The 6,753-nt window shown below is 42.5% G+C and overlaps 1 non-coding gene across 1 annotated transcript; it reads right to left on the reverse strand.

Annotated features, from left to right (window-relative positions):
- Positions 1-4,641: 4,641 nt before the first annotated feature.
- On the reverse strand, positions 4,642-4,714 carry TRNAG-CCC. Its single transcript has one exon. It is a non-coding gene; the product is annotated as a tRNA-Gly (tRNA).
- Positions 4,715-6,753: the final 2,039 nt, after the last annotated feature.

Raw genomic sequence — 6,753 nt, forward strand, 5'->3', positions numbered from 1 at the left:
TCCCCTTAGCACTGCTTTTACAGTGTCCCATAGGTTTTGGGATGTTGTGTTTTCATTTTCATTCATGTCTATGCATATTTTGATTTCTTTTTTGATTTCTTCTATGATTTGTTGGTTATTCAGAAGTGTGTTATTTAGCCTCCATATGTTTGAATTTTTAATAATTTTTTTTCTGTAATTGAGATCTAATCTTACTGCACTGTGGTCAGAAAAGATGACTGGAATGATTTCAATTTTTTTGAATTTTCCAAGGCTAGATTTATGGCCCAGGATGTGATCTATTCTGAAGAAGGTTCCATGTGCACTTGAGAAAAAGGTGAAGTTGGTTGTTTTGGGGTGAAATGTCCTATAGATATCAATTAGGTCTAGCTGATCCATTGTGTCATTTAAAGTTTGTGTTTCCTTGTTGATTTTCTGTTTAGTTGATCTATCCATAGTTGTGAGTGGGGTATTAAAGTCTCCCACTATTATTGTGTTACTATTAATTTCCTCTTTCATACTCATTAGCGTTTGCCTTACATATTGTGGTGCTCCTATGTTGGGTGCATATATATTTATAATTGTTATATCTTCTTCTTGGATTGATCCTTTGATCATTATGTAGTGTCCTTCTTTGTCTCTTTTCACAGCCTTTATTTGAAAGTCTATTTTATCTGATATGAGTATTGCAACTCCTGCTTTCTTTTGGTCTCCCTTTGCGTGAAATATTTTCTTCCAGCCCTTCACTTTTAGTCTATGTGTCCCTTGTTTTGAGGTGGGTCTCTTGTAGACAGCATATATAGGGGTCTTGTTTTTGTATCCATTCAGGCAGTCTTTGTCTTTTGGTTGGGGCATTCAACCCATTTACATTTAAGGTAATTATTGATAGGTATGGTCCCGTTGCCATTTACTTTGTTTTGGGTTAATGTTTATACCACCTCTCTGTGTTTCCTGTCTAGAGAAGCTCCTTTAGCATTTGTTGAAGAGCTGTTTTGGTGGTGCTGAATTATCTCAGCTTTTGCTTGTCTGTAAAGCTTTTGAATTCTCCTTCATATCTGAATGAGATCCTTGCTGGGTACAGTAATCTAGGTTGTAGGTTATTCTCTTTCATTACTTGAAGTATGTCCTGCCATTCCTTTCTGGCCTGGAGGGTTTCTATTGATAGATCAGCTGTTATCCTTATGGGAATCCCTTTGTGTGTTATTTGTTGTTTCTCCCTTGCTGCTTTTAATATTTGTTCTTTGTGTTTGATCTTTGTTAATTTGATTAATATGTGTCTTGGGATGTTTTGCCTTGGGTTTATCCTGTTTGGGACTCTCTGGGTTTCCTGGACTTGGGTGGCTATTTCCTTCCCCATTTTAGGGAAGTTTTCAGCTATTATCTTCTCGAGTATTTTCTCATGGCCTTTCTTTTTGTCGTCTTCTTCTGGGACTCCTATGATTCGAATGTTGGGGCGTTTCACATTGTCCCAGAGGTCCCTGAGGTTGTCCTCATTTCTTTGATTCTTTTTTCTTTTTTCCTCTCTGCTTCATTTATTTCCACCATTTTATCTTCTACCTCACTTATCCTATCTTCTGTCTCCGTTATTCTACTCTTGGTTCCCTCCAGAGTGTTTTTGATCTCATTTATTACATTATTCATTTTTAATTGACTCTTTTTTATTTCTTCTAGGTCCTTATTAAGCATTTCTTGCATCTTCTCAATCTTTGTCTCCAGGCTATTTATCTGTAACTCCATTTTGTTTTCAAGATTTTGGATCATTTTTATTATCATTATTCTAAATTCTTTTTCAGGTAGATTCCCTATCTCCTCCTCTTTTGTTTGACTTGGTGGGCATTTTTCATGTTCCTTTACCTGTTGGGTATTTCTCTGCCTTTTCATCTTGTTTAGATTGCTGTGTCTGGAGTGGGCTTTCTGTATTCTGGAGGTCTGTGGTTTCTTTTTAATGTGGAGGTTTCATCCAGTGGGTGGGGTTGGATGATTGGCTTGTCAAGGTTTCCTGGTTAGGGAAGCTTGCGTCGGTGTTCTGGTGCATGGAACTGGATTTCTTCTCTCTGGAGAGCAATGGAGTGTCCAGTAATGAGTTTTGAGATGGGTCTGTGTGTTATGTGTGACTTTGGGCAGCCTGTATGTTGACGCTCAGGGCTATGTTCCTGCGTTGCTGGAGAATTTGCGTGGTATGTCTTGCTCTGGAACTTATTGGCTCTTGGGTGGTGGTTGGTTTCAGTGTAGGTATGGAGGCTTTTGGATGGTCTTTTATTACTTAATGTTCCGTGTAGTCAGGAGTTTTCTGGTGTTCTCAGGTTTTGGGCTTAAGTCTCCTGCCTCTGGATTTCAGTTTTATTCTTCCAGTAGTCTCAAGGCTTCTCCAACTATACAGCACTGATAATAAAACTTCTAGGTTAATGGTGAAAAGATTCTCCACCATGAGGTTACCCAGAGAGGTTCACAGAGTTACATGAAGAAGAGGAGAGGGTGGAGGGAGATAGAGATGAGCAGGAGGAGAAAAATGGGGACTCGAGAGGAGAGAGACAGATCTACACAGTTGTCTGTTCCCAAAGTGTTCTCCGTAGCCCAGACACCCACAGAGATTCACAGAATTGGATTGGGAAGAGAAGGGGAAGGGAGGAAATAGAGGTGTTCTGAGGCAGAAAATGGAAAGTCAAAAGTGGGAGAGAGTAATCAACACACTCCTGAGTAAAAATGGGTACTGAATATTGGATTCTTAAATGTCCAAAATTGATATCAAATACTGAAAAACAAAGATTAAAAATCTAGAGTAGAGGTTAGACTCTTAAAAATGCAATATTAAAAACAAAAACACAAAAAATTTTAGAAATATATATGAAGTTCAGTTTAAAAATATGGCTTCTCTTTTTTTTTTTTGCAAGGTTATAGTGAAATGAAAATTAAGGAGTAATAGAGGACTTTAAAAGAAAATAAGAGAAAAAAATAAAATAGGAAAAAAATTTTTTTCCTAATTAAAAAAAATAGTAAAAATATATGAAAGTGAAAATGAAAGTTAAGGAGTAATGGGGGAGTAATAGGGAATTTTAAAAGAAAATAAAAGAGAAAAAATAAAAAAAAAGAAAAGAAAAAAAATTTTTTTTAATTAAAAAAAGAAAGTAAAAATATATCTAGGAATTTCTCTGGAGCTGTTGTGGTCAGTGTGGGTTCGGTTCAGTTTCAGATAGCTCCTCATTCCAGCTTACACTTCTCGATATCTATAGGCCCTGCCAGTGTAGTCGGTGTTACCTACAGGGATTTTAATCTGTTGCACCGGTCCCTTCTGAAGCGGTTCCCTTTGTTTATTTGGCTTCTGTTTGCGGGTCTCTTCAGTGTCTAATTTCCACCCTGACACAGGCGGGCGGAGGTGGTCTCTGGTTCAGGTTGGCTAGTTCCGTCGCGCTGCGGGGAGGGAGGGTGCTGCAGACAGATATCGCTGTGTGTGGGTAGCACTCGCAGTGTTCCAGCCACACTGGGTTTGCCCCACTCGCGGGTGTGTGCTCTCCCCGTCTACGCTGCTCAGGCTCCCGGCTGCTCTATATGGAGTGGGCCCTGCGTTGCGTGCAGTTCCAGTTTTTGGGTACTACACAAAAGCGCAGACTCGGTTGGGCCTGCGTTTTGTGCCTTCCCCAGCCCGAGCAGCTCAGGCAGCCATGAGCTGGACGGGCGCACTCTCCCCGGGTGCGGTGCGCCCTCTCCCCTCCACGGTCCCAGCCTCAGTTTCCGCTGGTCGGGTGCACCTTGTGTCTATTCTTGGGAGCTGGCCTCTAGCTGCGACCCTCCCGGCGGATGTTGACCAACCAGAATCTCAGGAAGTCTTTGGTTAGAAACTGGAGGCCCCTTTGCAGTGCGGTAGGGGATGCTGTCTCTGGGGCCGAGTTTGCCCCTTTCCCCTCCCCCGTGCCTCCTGCCTCTGGCGGGGATGGGCCGGTCTGCAGCCGGCTAGCTCTCCTCTGGAATTGCTCAGTCCCTTTGTTCTGCGAACGGCTGGCAGTGTGTTTGGGCCGGTTAATTTTCTCCCTCTCTCTTGGTATCCCACAGTTTAAGTTGCTATCTCATTTTAGCTCCCTCCGATTGCCCCCAGGGCATTCAGGCCTGGTTCTTACCTAAGCAATGCGGCCTGCTCCTCTCTGTTCCGCCCCCATTTTCTGGCTGCGGATGCGGGCGTCTGCGGTACTTTTCTGCTGGGAGTTGCTTTTAGGCATGCAATCTGTGAGTTTTTTATTTTTCCTCCCAGTTAGGTTGCCCTCCGAGATTTGAAAGCTTCCCCCAGACCTGCCCGTGAGAGGGTTTCCTGGTGTTTGGAAACTTTCTCTATTATGACTCCCTTCCCGGGACAGGTCTCCATCCCTAGCTCTTTTGTCTCTCTTTTTATCTTTTATATTTTGTCCTACCTCCTTTCGAAGACGATGGGCTGCTTTTCTGGGCGCCTCATGTCTTCTGCTAGCGGTCAGAAGTTGTTTTGTGAAGTTTGCTCAGCCTTCAAATGTTCTTTCGATGAATTTGTAGGGGAGAAAGTGGTCTCCCTGTCCTTTTCCTCCGCCATCTTGGCTCCTCCGACTCAGCCATTTTAAAAAATATTTATTTGACTGCGTTGCATCCTAGTTGTGATTCCACATGGAGTCTTTGCTCCTTGTTGTGCCATGCAGCATCTAGTTTCCTGGCCAGGGATCGAACCTGGGCCCCCTGCATTGGGAATGCAGAGTTTTAGCCACTGGACCACCAGGGAAGTCCCTAAAATCTATTTTAGAATAACTTTTACACACTAGGGATAATGGGAATATTCAGCCGTGTTCAGCCCATCAGGAAGTCTCTAATGAACAAGAGGTTGGGTGGGTGCCTTGTAGCACCCAAGTTTTCCAGGAGAACTTAAGGAGCAGAGAGGAGATAAAAATCAGTATAGTTAAAGCTGTCATTACCATCTTTTCTCATCATGTTTTCCATTCGGTTTGCCATATTGGCATTTTAATTTTCCAAAGCCTTGTGAACCTATTTCCTGTTAACATCTTCTCATGGCATGTTGAAATCATTCTGTACTCTGGGAAAAAAAAAAGGTAATGGTGCTTTTATATGTTACCTTTAGGGGCAAAGTTGACACATGCAGGCTTCATTCAGATTGAAATGTCTGAGGTCCCGTCTGTGAACCTGTGTTATGGGCAGTTTGGAACCAGTTGTATAGCTTGGCCTCAAGGCCAAAATGAGACTGAATTGTGAAGGAGGTGATGTCTGGTTTGATCCATTTCCTGTTTCTTGTCTTTTCTCAGTGATTAAATTGACCTGTCTGAGCAGCCCATTCTCGTCTACTCCCCATGTCTTATTCTACACAGCAGCCTTATCTATCCTTTTCTGTCCGTCACAACCTACCTGTCCTGAGTACTATGCTTTCAGAGCTCTGCCCAATCTCCTCTTCCCTGAGTTCAGTATGTACTTTGAGTACATACTGAATTGATAATTCCAATTTTCACATTGTTATTGGAAACCATATTAATAAAGGTTTTAATTATTCCCATGCACAGTATGAAAAAAAAAAACTTTGGAGAAAAGAGAGATGGTTTTGAAATAAGGCATATCTGAGTTTGAATAATTATGAGCTGTGCAACCATAGGCAAGTTAACTCTTAGATTGGTCTAGCTGTGAGATAATCATGATGACCCTACTTTGAGAGGGTGGTACCTGCCTTTAATAAAGGAATGTAGCTAATCCATTGCAAGTAATACAGTAATACCCATAGTTTACTTCCTCTCCCAAGAATTTTGTCCCTCTTAATGTCCACCCTGTTCTCCTTTATCACAAATAGATTCAGAATAACAGTTTCCCATCATTGCTTCCTCTATCCTGAGGAAGATGAAAGTGTCACAATGGACCAGTTCTGCATAGGTTGTTTTACTTGCATGCCTGTGGCAGATGACTGCAAGGGTAACTTTGTCAGATGGTTACTAAGCATCTCCCCAAAGCTAACAGAGGGAGCTGGGCAGAACCTCTGAGCTATCTTCCATCCCCTCCTCTTTGGCACCCAAGAGGATGTTTGCTGCCATCTGCGAGGACTCTTTCTGTGTCTGAGAGCCCATTCTCTGGCCAGAGCCAGCAGTTTTGGACAGCACTCATTGTTACAAGGTGTTTTGCCACCTTGGGCTGACATCTGCCTTCTGGTCTGTCATCTATTCTTTCCAGCCTTTGGAATCTCTTTGGAGGGCTCTCCTTTTCTCATGTGATGGCAATAGATCAGCTAGCAAACTGTGGTCATGTGTTCACGATGTCTTCTCCCCCTTCTCCCCTTTAGATTTTAGGCACCACTTTATCCTTCTTAAGTTACACTCCACTCTTCTGTTCCACTTTGTCAGCAGTCACCTTTCCCTCCTATCTCAGTGGCCTGTGGTTCAGCCTCTGCAGGGGCAGGAGCACCAGCTTTGAAATTAGGTCTGGTTCGAATACATGCTTGACACCTACTGGAAGCCTCAGTTTACCTGTCTGTAAAGTGGAAACAGTAATACCAATGTCATAGTACTACCATGCAGGTTAAATGCTCTGCTATCTAGAAAGTATGCTGTCTAGAAAGTGTGCAGTCTAGTGCATGGAATGGAGAAGGTGTTTGATCCCAGGTGGCAGTGTAATTATTATTTAATTATTAGGCAGTTATTGTGTGTTCAGTTTCAGGTAGGTAGTCATCATGTTTGGTTCTCTTAGTAAGTCTTCTCAGGGACCCTTAAGATTTTGCCCAGTCTGGATGTGGGTGTCCTTTCCTCCCTTACAACAGGAAAGGGACCTTAA

Source organism: Cervus elaphus, chromosome 24, assembly GCF_910594005.1.
Source record: "Cervus elaphus chromosome 24, mCerEla1.1, whole genome shotgun sequence".
In the NCBI taxonomy this organism is placed as follows: domain Eukaryota; kingdom Metazoa; phylum Chordata; class Mammalia; order Artiodactyla; family Cervidae; genus Cervus; species Cervus elaphus.